This window comes from Schistocerca piceifrons, chromosome 9, assembly GCF_021461385.2.
Source record: "Schistocerca piceifrons isolate TAMUIC-IGC-003096 chromosome 9, iqSchPice1.1, whole genome shotgun sequence".
NCBI classification, from domain to species: Eukaryota; Metazoa; Arthropoda; class Insecta; order Orthoptera; family Acrididae; genus Schistocerca; species Schistocerca piceifrons.
The window spans coordinates 131,520,811-131,539,810 of record NC_060146.1 but is presented as its reverse complement, the minus strand read 5'-3'; the positions used below and the strand labels follow the sequence as shown (position 1 = coordinate 131,539,810).

At 44.7% G+C, this 19,000-nt stretch overlaps 1 protein-coding gene and 1 pseudogene across 2 annotated transcripts in view; both read right to left on the bottom strand.

Annotated features, from left to right (window-relative positions):
- LOC124717086 overlaps nt 1-19,000 on the bottom strand; it is a 583,165-nt gene that overhangs the window by 9,273 nt on the left and 554,892 nt on the right. The gene's annotated exons all lie outside the window — the stretch shown is intronic.
- On the bottom strand, nt 3,786-3,903 carry LOC124717575 (annotated as a pseudogene).

Genomic DNA, 19,000 nt, shown 5'->3' with positions numbered 1-19,000 from the left:
CGCAGAGACCGTACTGGAGCTGCCGGAGTTGCGACAATCCTCTTAGTGCCGCCAGCACAGATAATGGGCTTCCTTCTCATTAGGCGACTTTCCTCCCGCAGGTCCCCAGGGGAAAACAAAAAAGCCACCGAAAGCAAATAGTCTTAAATGAATAAAAAAGAGAGGTAAGTTCGATAGCACTCTATAAAGTCCCGCCTACGAGACGCACAAGGCACTATATTCCGTCACCCAAGTTGATAACTCGTCCCCTGACTTCCCGAAGACGTTCGATACAGCTTTGCACCGTTGCCTAATGAAAAAAATACGAGCATAAGATATCGTAACTAATGAGGAGTCAGTGAATAGAGTTGGGGAGACACGAAATTTGCGGCACAACTTGAGTACAAGAAGGGATCATTTTAGCTGATGACACGCGATCAGCCGATCGCGTTCTCGAGTTCATTAGTGCCAGTGAGATGACGGCAGCAATTTGAAGCTCTTTTTGGGGACAAACAACCCCCCTACTATAGCGGTTTTTTAAGCTTTCCTTCTGTTTTTGGTTTACCCACTTTTTTGAGTTTTGCTCCCAATGCTGCTGGTTTCCAGTTTCGGTTTTTAGCTTTTCCTAAGTCACAGACCGGGCGCTAATGACCATAGCAGTTTTGCGCCCTAAAACCATAACAACAACAAAAGACTCGGAAACATTAAGGGATCACCAGTTTAATACTGGGGAGAAGTGTGGACGATAAAAGGCGTAGAGGGAGACCAAGAGATTAATACAATAAGCAGATTCAGAAGGATGTAGGCTTCAGTAGTCGGAGATGAAGAGTCTTGCACAGATGGAGCAGCATGGAGAGCTGCGTCAAACCAGTCCTTGGACTGAAGACACCACCAGCTCAGAAAAAATAACAACAACAAAATCAAAATTATGGCAGAGCAAATACGAGGGCGTGCTGAAAATGCGTCCGAAATTTTATGTAAAACTGTTAAAGATTTATAAATGAAACAAACGTTTGAATGCGAACATTTTAGGTAAGGCTTTACAATGACAGTTCAAATGGTTCAAATGGCTCTGAGCACAATGGGATTCAACATCTGAGGTCATAAGTCCCCTAGAACTTAGAAATACATAAACCTAACTAACCTAAGGACATCACACACATCCATGCCCGAGGCAGGATTCGAACCTGCGACCGTAGCGGTCGCGCGGTTCCAGACTGAAGCGACTAGAACCGCTCGGCCACACCGGCCGGCTTTACAGTGACAGTTATTGACATTAAATGAAATAACAAGTTTACTGTTACCAGCCACTGTTTGTTTATCTCCACGACGCGTTTAAAAGGTTTATACCTCCATCATCAGGTGGATTTACATTTGTTTGTATGACATATGTGTGTGTGTGTGTGTTGTGTTACGATTTTTTGGAGGAACTTGTGGCACTGTCTAGTGGATAAACAAAACATTGTTTCAGAACATGGTTTTGGGTAGCTCCAGTGGTCACTGGAGGTTTAAAGAAACACACGTTATTAACATTCAACATCTGCATTCTTCATGTCTACATATTTGTTTCTCTATATAGTCACCCTAGTAACGAATACATTTCTCCCAACGAGACATCAGTTTGCTGATACGTCAGTGTAGGAACGTCACCTCTGGTTGCACCGCTTCATCACTACCAAAGCGAAGTCCTTGAAGGTGTTGTTTGTAAAGAGATGAAAATCTGATCGCGGCAAGTCGCCACTGTATGGAGGATTTTTGGCGGCTGCGAACCCAAGGCGTCGGACTGTTGCAGATATCGCTGCGCTCGTGTGTGGTCCTGCATTGTCATGCTGAAGCAGAGAGTGCTCCATGTTTGAACGACTTCTTTAAATTTGAAACTCCACTACAGCATGCTGTTTCTACGCATCGATATAGTTACATTACTTACCGCCACGTCGTACCAAACGAATTTGAATCCTGTAGCGGCAAACGGCTACAAAAATAGAGATGAAGAATGAAGGTGTAGAACGTTAATCAAGTTTGTTTTATTTTTCAATGTTTAAGAGTTTTCAAGCAAAAAATCTGGAGGCATTTCTTTTCGCTCGCCCCCGTAATTATTAACTTAGAGAGGGCGGCAGATTAGAAAGTAACTTGGAGCGTTTTACAAGGGAGTGTTACAGGACCGTTAATGTTGAAAATGTGTGCAATGTTTGCATCTAACGTCTAGGTGTAATAGACTGCATTATGAGGAACGACTTTTCTTAGATACAAAATGTTGGTCGACGCTTTCTGGCGATGCTAGACCTCTTTCTACTGAATTCACCCGGTCCTGGAACGACGAGGTTTCACAGTACTAGCGAGGTCTACTAACCAGATCCGTAACTTAATACGTACCCCATTACACTGATAAAAGTTATTTCAACAAGGAAACATTAAGAATGAGTGCCTCTAACAAGGGATTTGTTGGTAAGTTGGTTCAATGCATATCCCGTCAAAAAGTGAACACAGACCAAGCATGAAAACAGGAGCAACGTGTACTCAACTGTGGAAAAAAGAAGGAAAATAGAAACAGTGAACAGGTCTAAATTAAATATGTGCAACATCCACCAACGTAACTCATCGTAATGTCTTGGTTGTGTTGTCACCGCGTTAGACTCTGGAGTAGAAGGCCCTGTTTCAAATCTCCATCATGAAAAACTTTTTTTTTCACGAAATTACGAACTGACCGTCCAGTCATTGATGCGTATGTTCGCTGTATCCTAATTTGTGTATGTGTCGTGGAGTAATGCCCGTTTGCAACAGCGAGGCATAACGATGGGACTTCCAGATGTACGTACTTCCTATTTGTTCTACACAGGTACCACATGTTATGCCTCTTGCGTTCCGTTTTAAAAGTTTTGACTCTTGAATTCCTTCGTTGCAACATATTTGACATTAAAATGGAAATGCCGTATGCCTAGGGGCTCCCGTCGGGTAGATCGTGCGCCCTGTGCAAGTCTTTCGAGTTGACGCCACTTCGGCGACTTGCGTGTCGATGGGGACGAAACGATGATGATAGGGACAACACAACACCCAGCCGGGAATCGAACCCGGCCCGTTAAGTATGACATTCCGTCGTGCTGACCACTCAGCTACCAGCGGCGGACATAGTTCACATTGGTTTACTTGTTGTTTTCGTTTCTGTGGGAGAAAAAATGGTTCAAATGGCTCTGAGCACTATGGGACTTAACTTCTGTGGTCATCAGTCCCCTAGAACTTAGAACTAATTAAACCTAACTAACCTAAGGACATCACACACATCCATGCCCGAGGCAGGATTCGAATCTGCGACCGTAGCAGTCGCGCGGTTCCGGACTGAGCGCCTTAACCGTGGGAGAACTATGCGGCATCTCACCTGCTCTCACTATTCATCACGGAATGTGAGTCATGCGGTAAGAATATATTACCGTCGCAAGTAAATGTGATGACTAGTGTGAACAGGCGAGACGCCGCATAGACCTCTCACTGAAATGAAAACAACAAATAAACGTGTGCCAACTATGATACAACGAAGGGATTCAATAGTCAAAATTTCCGAAAAGGAAAGGAAGAGGCATAAGATGTGGTACCTAAAAACTAAACTAAACTCCGTCAGAACAGGCCATTAAAGCCCAACGGTACCGACCGGCCGCCGTGTCATCCTCAGCCCCCAGGCGTCACTGGATATGGAGGGGCATGTGGTCAGCACACCGCTCTCCCGGCCGTATGTCAGCTTCCGAGACCGGAGCCGCTACCTCTCGCTTAAGTAGGTCCTCAGTTTGCCTCACAAGGGCTGAGTGCACCCCGCTTACCAACAACGCTCGGCCGACCGGATGGTCACCCATCCAAGTGCTAGCTCAGACCGACAGTGCTTAATTTCGGTGATCTGACGAGAACCGGTGTTACCACTGCGGAAAGGCCGTTGGCAACATGTACCTGTGTAGAACAAATAATAGGTACATACTGTGCGTCTGGGGGTGCCGTACGTCGGAAGGTCCCTACGTTACACGTCGCTGTTGCAAATGGACATTACGCCACGACACATGCACAAATGTAAATACAGCTAACAGACACAAAATTGGGAAATAAGGGAGCTTTGAACTCGGGTCTTCCAGTGAAAGTTCTTAGCACCGTGACAACACAACCAAGACACCGCGATGAGTTATGTTGTTCGATATTGCATTTATTAAATGTGGTCCGTCTACTGTTTCTATTTTGCTTCTTTTCCGCAGTTCAGTACACCTTCTTCCTGTTTTCATGCTTGATCTAAGTTCAGTTTTTGACGGGATGTCCGGTGGGCCAACTTACCACTAAATCTGAGTGGCGTGTGTGGGGTGTGATGGGTAGTTTCCCTTGTAAGCAGAGAAAGACATTTTAGAAGCAACTGTCAGATAGTACTCTCAGAATTTTCACCTCTTTCTGTCTGATAGTTCATTGCGAGTACTTTCGGTGAGTGTCTGAGAGTCTTGTGAGAGCAAATATCAGAAGCGTTACACGCAGCAGGGTGAGAATGTCTGTCAGAGTTGAGAGATCAGCCATCGTGAGATTTTTCTGTCGTAGTCCTGTGAGTGTAGGAAGAGGCTGTCAAGACAGAGCGTCGGGTTGCAGCTGCAGTTTTAATACATAAAAAAAGCTTCAGAGAAAGCTTTTGTGTTGGTAAAATGTAAATGCCGTGTGACTAGGGCCTCCCGTCGGGTAGACCGTTTGTCTTTCGATCTGACGCCACTTCGGCGACTTGCGCGTCGATGGGGATGAAATGATGATGATTAGGACAACACCACACCCAGACCCTGCGCGGAGCAAATCTCTGAGCCAGCCGGGAATCGAACCCGGGCCCTTAGGATTGACATTCTGTCGCATTGACCACTCAGCTACCGGGGTTGGACTTTGTGTTAGATAACAGAGCGGATTAGGCGGCGGGGTGGTTTTGCAGCACGCAAGAATCTCACTGTAGAGCTTCTAATGGGAAATCCAAAATCATGTCGAAATTTTCGAGAATGACAGCGATGTAAATGGAAGAAATACTCTTCTAACTGCACCCAGTATTACCAATCTAGATGCTATTGTGTAATACACTGAAGTGCCAAAAAAACTGCTATAGGCGAGCGTATTAAAATACAGAGATACGTAATCATGCAGAATACGATGCTGCGGTTGGCAACGCCTATATAAGACAATAAGTGTCTGGCGCAGTTGTTAGATCTGTTAATGCTGCTACAATGGCAGGTTATCAAGATTTAAATGAGTTTGGATCTGGTGTTATAGTCGGCGCACGAGCGTTGGGGCACAGCATCTCCGACGTGGCGATGAAGAGTGATTTTCCAGTACAATCTCATGAATTCATGGACACTGCATGTCAGCAGGGAACTCTTCAAGCTGGAGGAGGCTCTCCAATGGTGTGGGGCGTGTGCAGTTGCAGTGATATGGGACTCCTGATACGTCTAGGTACAACTCTGACAGGTGAGACGTACGTAAGCATCCTGTCTGACCACCCCCATCCATTCATGTCCATTGTGCATTCCAAAGGACTTGGGGAATTCCAGCAGGACAATGCGACACCCCACACGACCACAAATGCTACAGACTGGCTTCAGGAACACTGTTCCGAGATTAAACACTTCCGCTGGCCGTCAAACTCCCCAGACGGGAACATTATTGTTCATATCTGGAAGGCCTTGCAATGTGCTGTTCAGAAGAGTTCTCCACCGCCTCGTACTCTTACGGATTTATGGACAGCCCTGCAGGACTGAAGGTGTGAGTTCCCTCCAGCACTACTTTAGACCTTAGTCGAGTCCATGCCGCATCGTGTTGCGGCACTTCTACGTGATCGCGGTGGCCCTACGTGATATTAGGCAGGTGTACCAGCTTCTTTGGCTCTTCAGTGATTATCAGTTGGTTTTCGCAGACTACCTGTAATAACAATGCTGTCTCTCGAAACATCAACTACCAACTGACTGGAGAACGTCTACAGACATGAGTCACCAAGCAAAACTCTGAAAAGAATTGAAACGTCAGGAACGTGGGAGGCGCGGTGTGCTGCGGTGGGTGGAACAACTGGACCAAAATTTCTCAGCAGTCGGTGAAGAACTTTCGGTGATTCTAGATTTTGAACAAACGAACATTAATGTCTTTATTTATATACATAAGTGTTTACAAAAATAAACTTATATAGATAAATATTTATATCGTTTGAGCTAGGCAATAGCTCAGCGATCGCCCGCTCGGAGTCGGGTACTTGCTCTTGTGGTAAGAGAAGCACACATATGCACAGAAGCCCATGCAGTTGGAATGTCACTCCTGATAACGCCAGGGGTTTATATTGTGATGGCAGCAACAGGGAGGCCGAATGACGTCAGGAGTGACCTATGCCGTACGCTGGAGGAAGACGACGTGATGTCTGGAAGTGACTACTGCTACACCGATAACTGTATAGAAACCGCCTTTAGAAGAAACGAATTCTAACTGCCTCCTCATTTCGAATCACCTTATTTAAGAACTTCTTGACAAAACCCGGCATTGTCAGCGTACTCATTTTGACAATTTTCTATGAGAAACAAAGGAACTGTGTAGTGAAGTGTCGAAAAAATTTCATTTCCATATACCCGCGAAAACACATTGAAGTCGTACACAGAAATATGTATAATGTACAAAAATATAAGTAGAATTTTCAAATTAAGCAACACGATACCGGACAATTCCTGCACGCTGGATGCAGCTGTTTCTCGGGTCCACAACTCGATTTTGTGAACATTTCTATGGCAACGCCTGTTCATAACTCTACAGACGGATACTGTTCTCGCCTACAACCAGTTGGACATTCTTTTAGCAGCTGAAAGCTGTCAAAAGCACAGGGATATCCTTGAATCGACTGTAGAGGTTCTTACTAGTAAAGAATAAAAGTATTAAAACTTCATGCACGGTGCGGCCCTTTTTCACGTATCTCGGTGTTTATGACGTCAGATACCTTTAACTATCAATCATACAATGATGTAGTTGTATAGATACGTTCGGCGGCATATGTGTATCGGGTGATCAAAAAGTCAGTATAAATTTGAAAACTTAGTAAACTACGGAATAATGTAGATAGAGAGGTAAAAATTGAAACACTTGCTTGGAATGACATGGGGTTTTACGATAACAAAAAAAAACAAAGTTCATAAAATTTCCGACAGATGGTGCTGGACAGCAAAACGTCAGTGACTATGCATGACAATCGTGTATAAAAAGAGCTGTAATGAGAGAGAGAGAGAATCAGATGCGTCAGCAGTCGCAGCATGTTGACGTTACCTGGCGCTTTTAGTGAAGCTTTATTATCAGAATGGGGAGTGTGTTAGTTCAGCGTTACGATCCTATCGCCATAGGAGGGGGATTCGAACTGGTGAAGGTCCGTTGACAAATGCAGCTGTGGCGAGAATGATTTCGAAGTTCGAAGCCACGGGTTGTTTAGACGATAGACTCCGTAGTGGCCGACCGAGCACAAGGCGTAATGCTGCTGAGACAGTTCAGGAAGAGCCGGCCAGAGTGGCCGAGCGGTTCTAGGCGCTTCAGTCTGAAACCGCGCGACCGCTGCGGTCGCAGGTTTGAATCATGCCTCGGGTATGGATGTGTGTGATGTCCTTAGGTTAGTTAGGTTTAAGTAGTTCTAAGTTCTAGGGGACTGATGACCTCAGATGTTAAGTCCCATAGTGCTCAGAGCAATATGAACAGTTCAGGAAGAAATGGAGACTGTAGCGGGTTCGTCTATGCACGGGGAAGTCAGCGCTCGTGCAGTCGCACGTCCCACCGGCATTCTATACACCACTGTTTGGTTGGCACTGAGGCATACCCTCCGGTGCTATCCGTACAAAATCCATCGGTATCATGAACTGTTACCTGGCGATTTAGTGAAGCGGAGGGCATTTGCGGTGTGGGAGTTTCAAAAGATGGCGGGAGATGATGATTGGTTGAGTAACGTGTTGTGGACCGGCGAAGCTCATTTCACGCTCCGAGGGTCTGTGAATGCCCACAACTGCAGAATTTGGGCTACTGAAAATCCTAGAACTGACGAGAAAGTCACGGTACGGGTTGGATGTACCACATCTACCGTTATCGGGCCTTTCTTCTTCGAGGAAATGCGTGATTCTAGTTTTGTAACTGCTACCGTGACGAGTGAGAGATACGCCGATATGGTACAGAATCGCATCATCCCCAGCCTGGCTGATAAACACCTGCTGAAACGTACGATGTTTATGCAGGATGGCGCTCCACCCTATATTGCTAGACGCGTGAAAGATCTCTTGCGCGCGTCTTTTCTGTGATGATTGTGCGCTCAGCTGCCACTTTCGTCATGCTTGGCCTCCCAGGTCCCCAGACCTCAGTCCGTGCGATTATTGGCTTTGGGGTCACCTGAAGTTGCAAGTGTATCGTGATCGACCGACATCTCTAGGGATGCTGAAAGACTACATCCGACTCAATGCCTCACCGTAACTCCGGACACGCTTTACAGTGCTCTTCACAACATTATTCCTTCACTACAGCTATTGTTGAGGAATAATGGTGGACATATTGAGCATTTCCTGTAAAGAAAATCATCTTTGCTTTGTCTTACTTTGTTATGACAATTATTGCTATTCTGACTAGATGAAGCGCCATCTGTCGGACATTTTTTGAACTTTTGTATTTTTTTGGTTCTAATAAAACCCCATGTCATTCTAAGCATGTGTGTCAATTTGTACCTCTCTATCTACACTTCTGGAAATTGAAATAAGAACACCGTGAATTCATTGTCCCAGGAAGGGGAAACTTTATTGACACATTCCTGGGGTCAGATACATCACATGATCACACTGACAGAACGACAGGCACATAGACACAGGCAACAGAGCATGCACAATGTCGGCACTAGTACAGTGTATATCCACCTTTCGCATCAATGCAGGCTGCTATTCTCCCATGGAGACGATCGTAGAGATGCTGGATGTAGTCCTGTGGAACGACTTGCCATGCCATTTCCACCTGGCGCCTCAGTTGGACCAGCGTTCGTGCTGGACGTGCAGACCGCGTGAGACGACGCTTCATCCAGTCCCAAACATGCTCAATGGGGGACAGATCCGGAGATCTTGCTGGCCAGGGTAGTTGACTTACACCTTCTAGAGCACGTTGGGTGGCACGGGATACATGCGGACGTGCATTGTCCTGTTGGAACAGCAAGTTCCCTTGCCGGTCTAGGAATGGTAGAACGATGGGTTCGATGACGGTTTGGATGTACCGTGCACTATTCAGTGTCCCCTCGACGATCACCAGTGGTGTACGGCCAGTGTAGGAGATCGCTCCCCACACCATGATGCCGGGTGTTGGCCCTGTGTGCCTCGGTCGTATGCAGTCCTGATTGTGGCGCTCACCTGCACGGCGCCAAAAACGCATACGACCATCATTGGCACCAAGGCAGAAGGGACTCTCATCGCTGAAGACGACACGTCTCCATTCGTCCCTCCATTCACGTCTGTCGCGACACCACTGGAGGCGGGCTACACGATGTTGGGGCGTGAGCGGAAGACGGCCTAACGGTGTGCGGGACCGTAGCCCAGCTTCATGGAGACGGTTGCGAATGGTCCTCGCCGATACCCCAGGAGCAACAGTGTCCCTAATTTGCTGGGAAGTGGCAGAGCGGTTCCCTACGGAGCTGCGTAGGATCCTACGGTCTTGGCGTGCATCCGTGCGTCGCTGTGGTCCGGTCCCAGGTCGACGGGCATGTACACCTTCCGCCGACCACTGGCGACAACATAGATGTACTGTGGAGACCTCACGCCCCACGTGTTGAGCAATTCGGCGGTACGTCCACCCGGCCTCCCGCATGCCCACTATACGCCCTCGCTCAAAGTCCGTCAACTGCACATACGGTTCACATCCACGCTGTCGCGGCATGCTACCAGTGTTAAAGACTGCGATGGAGCTCCGTATGCCACGGCAAACTGGCTGACACTGACGGCGGCGGTGCACAAATGCTCCGCAGCTAGCGCCATTCGACGGCCAACACGGCGGTTCCTGGTGTGTCCGCTGTGCCGTGCGTGTGATCATTGCTTGTACAGCCCTCTCGCAGTGTCCGGAGCAAGTATGGTGGGTCTGACACACCGGTGTCAATGTGTTCTTTTTTCCATTTCCAGGAGTGTATATTATTCCGTGATTTATTCAGTTTTCAAATTTATACTGACTTTTTGATCACTTGGTACGTTGCGAAGAGAGTTAGTAGAAGAGAAGTAAATAAATGTAATGGTTATGCATGATGAGGGAGTTTTTCACCCACCTTAGTATTTATGACTTCATATATCATGTTCTATGAATGATACAATGGTATAAATTTGTAGGTACATTCAGTGGCATATGTGGATACTGCCTGCAAAATGTGTTGAGAATAGAGTTAGTAGCAATTTAAACGTGAAGCATAATGCGGTGGTTTTTCACGCACCGCCATGCGTATGACGTCATATCTCCTGAACTGTGATAGGTAGGTGGGTTTCACTCCCACAGCGATTGTTGCCTGACAGTAAGGAATATGTGTAGCCAGTGTGGTTGAAATCGATCCAGTGGTTAGAGAGGAGATGTGGTACACACACACACACACACATGAGGCACTAACTATTGCCACCAAGAATAACTCCGAAAGTTTGATAGGAGCTGAAAAGTTTGTGGAACAAAAGTTGCATGGGACAATGGAGGCCGTAATATGACGTTTGTTTCTTGTTGGTAGGTGGGGTCGCTTCAGAAATATGGTCAAATCTGTTTTTTTTTTTTTAAATCCAATATCCAATGATGTGTAAGGTCTTTGAAGGTCAACGAAGGTCACAAAGGTGGCATGAACGTCCATTTACAGAAGGTGTTCGAAGTGATGACCATTGGTATCAATGCAGTGCTGCAATCTTCTTATACTGGATTGAGTGGTATTATTTATCACATTGGCAGTTATCGAAGCAAATGATTTGACAATTCTCTCTCGCATATCTTCAGGTATAGTTGGAACCTCTTTATAAATAATTTCTTTTACGATCCTCCGCAAGAAAAAGTCGAGAGGCGTCAAGTCTGGCGAACGAGCCTCTGCGTCTAATCCAACAATTTGGGAATTGTCTCTCCAACTCATTTCTAAGTATTAGTGACAAATGTGCCAGACACCCATTGTGTTGGTACCACATTCTGTTCCTTGTTCCTAAAGGTATTTCTTCCAATTACAGACCTAATGTTTCTTGCTATCATTAAGATTTCCTTCGATGAAATAGGTGCCTATACTTGATTCGACGATACTAATCTTATCGTTCCTGTTAGTGTTGTATTGGGAAACTGTCGAATGATATTTACATGTCAATGGCACTTTAAATGGATGCGCTGTATTCGGAGAATATTTACTATTTGCACGATATACAAGAGAGAATTATCAGAGGACGTGCTTCGATAAGTGCCGAAGTGATAAGGAATACCCCTCAATTCGTGATAAGAGGATTGCAGCACTGCATTGATACCAATGGTCATCATTTCGAATACCTTCTGTAAATGGACGTTCATGCCATTTTTTTGATCTTCATTGACCTTATTGTTATACATCATTGGATTCGTCTCGATAGCCATTATCAGAAAATAAGTACCAAACTATAGCATCCCATTTTAAAAAACAAAGTTGACCTTCATTTCTCTGAGGCGATCTCACCTAGCAACACAAACCTAACGTCATATTATGGCCCCCGTTGTCCCATGCAATATTTGTCCCACAAACTTTTCAGCTCCTATCATACTTTCGGAGTTATTCTAGGTGGCAATAGTTAATGACTCAACCTGTATATATCCGGTAGTGATCCAATAATAACTAAATACAGCTGAAGCGGTTATTAATACCCAAGATGAGTACTCATAGCTGTGGTTGCCCTATCTACAAAGATGTATAGATATAATGATCAGTATTAATCATGCAACAAAGTGTACCCATAACTTGAAACCTTTTCGAAACGTTGTTTCACTGACACCCCCACAAAATAGCAAAAGTTTATCGCTTACTAAGTGCTCGTTGTTCATGCCGTGAAACTTCAGCATCAGACATAACGTAGTAATTTATTACTTCTTTGATTAATGCTTTTCTTTATTATGCAAGTGAGTAACCCGATCCTAATAAAATCAATATAATAAGGGCTTTGCGTCTTCAACAGCAAAGGTTGCACATGTTTAACGGGCAAATTCACCATGAAATGTGTTTTACACATTGGCGGTTCGACTCGTTAATGAATCACACAGGAGGTGGGGTTACTGATTAGAACGCACCGCGTGTAATTTAACCCAGCCCTACGACAGCACCCGCAACGTGTGCTGAATGAAGCCGTGCGCCCTTTCACTGTTACGTGTGTCACACCGCCGTGTTCTGTTCCTCCGTCTTCTGAGGGAAGGACTGAAGCTTTCTCCCCGTCCCTCTCTCTCGCCGCCTCCTGTCTTCCCCCCGTCTAATGAAAAGTTCCGCCTCGGGAAGCCAAGCAAGCCGCGACACGGGACGTGTACTCCCCCCCCCCCCTCCCCCCCCCCCAGCCCACTGTTCCACGCCGTCGCCTCCCACCATTGTACAGCGGCACGCCACCGTCCTTCATTGAGATCTCCAAGAACGCAGCGCGCAAAATGAAGAGGGCTCTTTTTGCCTCCACAACTCGCCCTGTCCCGGTATCCCGCGACTTTTCTTTTTTTTTTCTTTTCCTGGCGCTACGCAGTTCCAGTGATAATTCTGGCGAAAGCAGAAATGCCGCATTCCGCCTACACCAAACTTTCCTTTACAGAGGAAGATACAGCAATTCTGCTCCAGTCTTGCGGCTGAAGCCGTTATGTCCGCGTTTGCTTACATGTTGTTGTTGTTGTGGTCTTCAGTCCTGAGACTGGTTTGATTCAGCCCTCCATGCTACTCTATCCTGTGCAAGCCTTTTCATCTCCCAGTACCTACTGCAACCCACATCCTTCTGAATCTGCTTAGTGTATTCATCTCTTGGTCTCCCTCTACGATTTTTACCCTCCACGCTGCCCTCCAATACTAAATTGGTGATCCCTTGATGCCTCAGAACATGTCCTACCAACCGATCCCTTCTTCTGGTCAAGTTGTGCCACAAACTTCTCTTCTCCCCAATCCTATTCAATACTTTCTCATTAGTTATGTGATCTACCCATCTAATCTTCAGCATTCTTCTGTAGCACCACATTTCGAAAGCTTCTATTCTCTTCTTGTCCAAACTATTTATCGTCCATGTTTCACTTCCATACATGGCTACACTCCATACGAATACTTTCAGAAATGACTTCCTGGCACTTAAATCAAAACTGGATGTTAACAAATTTCTCTTCTTCAGAAACGCTTTCCTTACCATTGCCAGCCTACATTTTATATCCTCTCTACTTCGACCATCATCAGTTATTTTGCTCCCCAAATAGCAAAACTCCTTTACTACTTTAAGTGCCTCATTTCCTAATCTAATTCCATCAGCATCACCCGACTTAATTAGACTACATTCCATTATCGTTGTTTTGCTTTTGTTGATGTTCATCTTATATCCTCCTTTCAAGACACTGTCCATTCCATTCAACTGCTCTTCCAAGTCCTTTGCTGTCTCTGACAGAATTACAATGTCATCGGCGAACCTCAAAGTTTTTATTTCTTCTCCATGAATTTTAATACCTACTCCGAATTTTTCTTTTGTTTCCTTTACTGCTTGCTCAATATACAGATTGAACAACATCGGGGAGAGGCTACAACCCTGTCTTACTCCCTTCCCAACCACTGCTTCCCTTTCATGTCCCTCGACTCTTATAACTGCCATCTGGTTTCTGTACAAATTGTAAATAGCCTTTCGCTCCCTGTATTTTACCCCTGCCACCTTTAGAATTTGAAAGAGAGTATTCCAGTCAACATTGTCAAAAGCTTTCTCTAAGTCTATTAATGCTAGAAACGTAGGTTTGCCTTTCCTTAATCTTTCTTCTACGATAAGTCGTAAGGTCAGTATTGCCTCACGTGTTCCAGTGTTTCTACGGAATCCAAACTGATCTTCCCCGAGGTTGGCTTCTACTAGTTTTTCCATTCGTCTGTAAAGAATTCGTGTTAGTATTTTGCAGCTGTGACTTATTAAGCTGACAGTTCGGTAATTTTCACATCTGTCAACACCTGCTTTCTTTGGGATTGGAATTATCATATTCTTCTTGAAGTCTGAGGGTATTTCGCCTGTTTCATACATCTTGCTCACCCGATGGTAGAGTTTTGTCAGGACTGGCTCTCCCAAGGCCGTCAGTAGTTCCAATGGAATATTGTCTACTCCGGGGGCCTTGTTTCGACTCAGGTCTTTCAGTGCTCTGTCAAACTCTTCACGCAGTATCATATCTCCCATTTCATCTTTATCTACATCCTCTTCCATTTGCATAATATTGTCCTCAAGTACATCGCCCTTGTATAGACCCTCTATATACTCCTTCCACCTTTCTGCTTTCCCTTCTTTGCTTAGAACTGGGTTTCCATCTGAGCTCTTGATATTCATACAAGTCGTTCTCTTATCTCCAAAGGTCTCTTTAATTTTCCTGTAGGCGGTATCTATCTTACCCCTAGTGAGATAGGCCTCTACATCCTTACATTTGTCCTCTAGCCATCCCTGCTTAGCCATTTTGCACTTCCTGTCGATCTCATTTTTGAGACGTTTGTATTCCTTTTTGCCTGTTTCACTTACTGCATTTTTATATTTTCTCCTTTCATCAATTAAATTCAATATTTCTTCTGTTACCCAAGGATTTCTACTAGCTCTCGTCTTTTTACCTACTTGATCCTCTGCTGCCTTCACTACTTCATCCCTCAAAGCTACCCATTCTTCTTCTACTGTATTTATTTCCCCCATTCCTGTCAATTGCTCCCTTATGCTCTCCCTGAATCTCTGTACCACCTCTGGTTCTTTTAGTTTATCCAGGTCCCATCTCCTTAAATTCCCACCTTTTTGCAGTTTCTTCAGTTTTAATCTACAGGTCATAACCAATAGATTGTGGTCAGAGTCCACATCTGCCCCTGGAAATGTCTTACAATTTAAAACCTGGTTCCTAAATCTCTGTCTTACCATTATATAATCTATCTGATACCTTTTAGTATCTCCAGGGTTCTTCCATGTATACAACCTTCTTTCATGATTCTTAAACCAAGTGTTAGTTATGATTATGTTGTGCTCTGTGCAAAATTCTACCAGGCGGCTTCCTCTTTCATTTCTGTCCCCCAATCCATATTCACCTACTATGTTTCCTTCTCTCCCTTTTCCTACACTCGAATTCCAGTCACCCATGACTATTAAATTTTCGTCTCCCTTCACAATCTGAATAATTTCTTTTATTTCATCATACATTTCTTCAATTTCTTCGTAATCTGCAGAGCTAGTTGGCATATAAACTTGTACTACTGTAGTAGGCGTGGGCTTCGTATCTATCTTGGCCACAATAATGCGTTCACTATGCTGTTTGTTGTAGCTTACCCGCATTCCTATTTTCCTATTCATTATTAAACCTACTCCTGCATTACCCCTATTTGATTTTGTGTTTATAACCCTGTAGTCACCTGACCAGAAGTCTTGTTCCTCCTGCCACCGAACTTCACTAATTCCCACTATATCTAACTTCAACCTATCCATTTCCCTTTTTAAATTTTCTAACCTACCTGCCCGATTAAGGGATCTGACATTCCACGCTCCGATCCGTAGAACGCAAGTTTTGTTTCTCCTGATAACGACATCCTCTTGAGTAGTCCCCGCCCGGAGATCCGAATGGGGGACTATTTTACCTCCGGAATATTTTACCCAAGAGGACGCCATCATCATGTAATCATACAGTAAAGCTGCATGTCCTCGGGAAAAATTACGGCTGTAGTTTCCCCTTGCTTTCAGCCGTTCGCAGTACCAGCACAGCAAGGCTGTTTTGGTTATTGTTACAAGGCCAGATCAGTCAATCATCCAGACTGTTGCCCTTGCAACTACTGAAAAGGCTGCTGCCCCTCTTCAGGAACCACACGTTTGTCTGGCCTCTCAGCAGATACCCCTCCGTTGTGGTTGCACCTACGGTACGGCTATCTGTATCGCTGAGGCACGCAAGCCTCCCCACCAACGGCAAGGTCCATGGTTCATGGGGGGAAGTTTGCTTACATATAGATTTGTTTTTGTACGGGTTCGCCTTGAACAAAACACCATGTTATCTTTTCTTCTTTTTGCTAGGCATGTTCCGCTGAAGTTCCAGCGTCACCAGCGGGTTTCTAGCTTCTTTCTATTAAACACGGAAAATGCTGCTTACTACTTCTACACACAAAAATTTGAGTTTTTAAGGCAGAAAGTTTTGTAATTATACCTTGTTACAACATGTCATGCCTTTCCTAATTTCTTATGTTTTTTATTGGACTTGTTTTCTTTCGCCGTTTGCCGCAGTTTAATTTCCTCGTACCACCTCCGAGATTCGTGATGTACGAGGTGTGGCTATAAAATAAAGGGAGTATTGCTGTACAACATTTTATTTAAAAAATACGATGGCTGTTCGGAATGTAAGTTCCTATCGGTAGCGAAATGGGAACCTCTGTGAAAATCCGATGGAGTGTCTCTAGTATGCCCGTCGATCGTATCACGTCATTTTCGGTTCTAAGTGCACAGCACGTGAAGATACCTAGGAAATAGTGTCTCCCGCCAAGTGCGAAAGGCTGGTGAGAGATTTCGCCCAGTGTCATGCAGCCCACATAACATACCTGTCATGCGGTTCCTTCCTCAAAATTGGTTCAAATGGCTCTGAGCACTATGGGACTTAACTTCTAAGGTCATCAGTCCCCTAGAACTTAGAACCACTTAAACTTAACTAACCTAAGGACACCACACACATCCATGCCCGAGGCAGGATTCGAACCTGCGACCGTAGTGGTCGCGCGGTTCCAGACTGCAGCGCCTAGAACCGCTCGGCCACCTTGGCCGGAGTTCCTTCCTCAATACTAGGCAGCACTCTCCAGGGGCAATGAAGATACCCCTGCAGCGTTTTGATCACCCACAACACAGCCCCTAACTTGGTGCCCCTGAGTTTCATCTCAGCTCACATGAAACGCTGGCTTTGAAGACAACATTTTGGAAATCTTAATGCAGATTAGACCTTAGGGAATCGGCAAAAGTCACTTTCTACAATGTAAGGCAAATAGCGTGGGTGGTCTAACACTGGGATGCTGTACCCCGCTGGAAACCTCTTAAACAGACAATGCGGTATGAGCTGCTGCGTTGTCTTGATGTAGAACCCATAACGTATTCTTCCAAAGCTCGGGTCGTTTTCTCCATATTTTTCCATGGAGTTTAGTAAGAACCTGAAGGTAATAACGTTGGTTAACCCTTTCGTGGTTGATTGGTCATAAATGTCCCACTAACTTTGAGCGCCAGTTCGAGTGTCGGGATATATGTTACCCAGCTCTGCACGGTGCTGCCACCTAGGGACAGACTGTACTGAACCTAAGAAAAAAATCGGGATTGCACTGCAAAGGCAATAGAGAAGCGGTGATTACTTTTGTTGACTGGCGTGTATATATGGCCGCTGCAACGCCACTTATTTGTGTCATTCTTCAGTTTTCATCAATTCTCACTTTCCAGCGATGTCTGAAGTAAGTAATTCATCTGATTATTAACTTAATTATCATTTTTGGTACAAATACAGTGTGGAATGTACTTCTCAGCGACTGTACTATCTTATAATCGAAATAAAATTAGTGGGACACATGTGTCCCAGCAGACATTATTTGTAAAGATTAGCAAGACAATTGATTAATGGGTATTCATCCAGGAAAAAGAGGGGATCAATGCCCACTTTCTTCCCAGCAAAGACAGGAGTCTCTAGTGTGCCGGATGACGTCCGGCTCGTGAACGTGGGCAAACATGTACCAAAAGACAGTGTCACTAGGAAGCGATGCAGATTCTGCAGCACAAACTCTAAAGAGAAGAGAACAAAAGTTGTTTGCGCTGCTTGTGGTGTACCACTCTGTGCCACACCATGTTTTTCCAAGTTTCATGGCATGTAAAGTTTTGTAAATATTGATCATGTATCATGAAAACTGAAATGTAATGAATATTTTTTACACTGGCTCTACACAAATAGAAAGATTACTTGCATGTATAATTTGTAGTTATTTTATTCCCTGCAAAATCCTGTTTATGGCTAAAAAAATAAAATTACAAAATCAGTCAGTGAGCAGAAAAGGTATCTTGCTTTGGTTCATGGGACATGTGTGTCCCACTTCCTGTTGTGAAAAAATGGAGAACTTAAAAAATATTTTGGTGGTGAAAATATAATAATGGGACTGAAAAGCAACTGTTATCACCTTAATATTTTAAAAATCCATGAAAGGGTTAGTAGTCTGACCCTCAGGAACCCAGTGAGGATACACAGTGCCATGAGTATCGAAAAAACACCATCATTCGAGCCTTCTTCGCCCTCGGTGAAGTTGGCCCCTCCCAGTGCATGGATTGGCGCTTAGTTTCTTGTTCATCAGTGAGAAAGCTAGACTCGTCACATGTTATCACTATTTCCAAGGAATTGGCACCATTGCTAGCGGTATTCAAAATGTCACTACAAACTTTTTCACAAGCTTCATTTTGTTCTATCGTGTGAACTTTCGGCACCAGTTTCGCAAACACTGGGCCCAACTTCACCGACAGTGAAGAAACCTCTAGTGATGACCTTTTTTTTCGATGTTCGTGGAACTGTGTACCTTCACTGGTTTCCTGAAGGTCAAACTATTATCTAACGTTACTACCTTGAGGTGGTTGTTCTGCTCCATGAGAAAATAGGGGAAAAACGACCCGCTTTGTGAAACTGCTTATGTAAAATTGCCTTACAGAGTCTTTGTCGATTCCTACAGTTTCAGCTATCGATCGAATACTCAACCGACGGTCAGATCGAATGACATAATCCACTTTTTCAATATTTTCATAATTTTTTATGCTACATGGCGTTCCGTGCGCGAGTCATTTTCAACGTCTTCTCGACCATCTTCGAAACGCTTGAA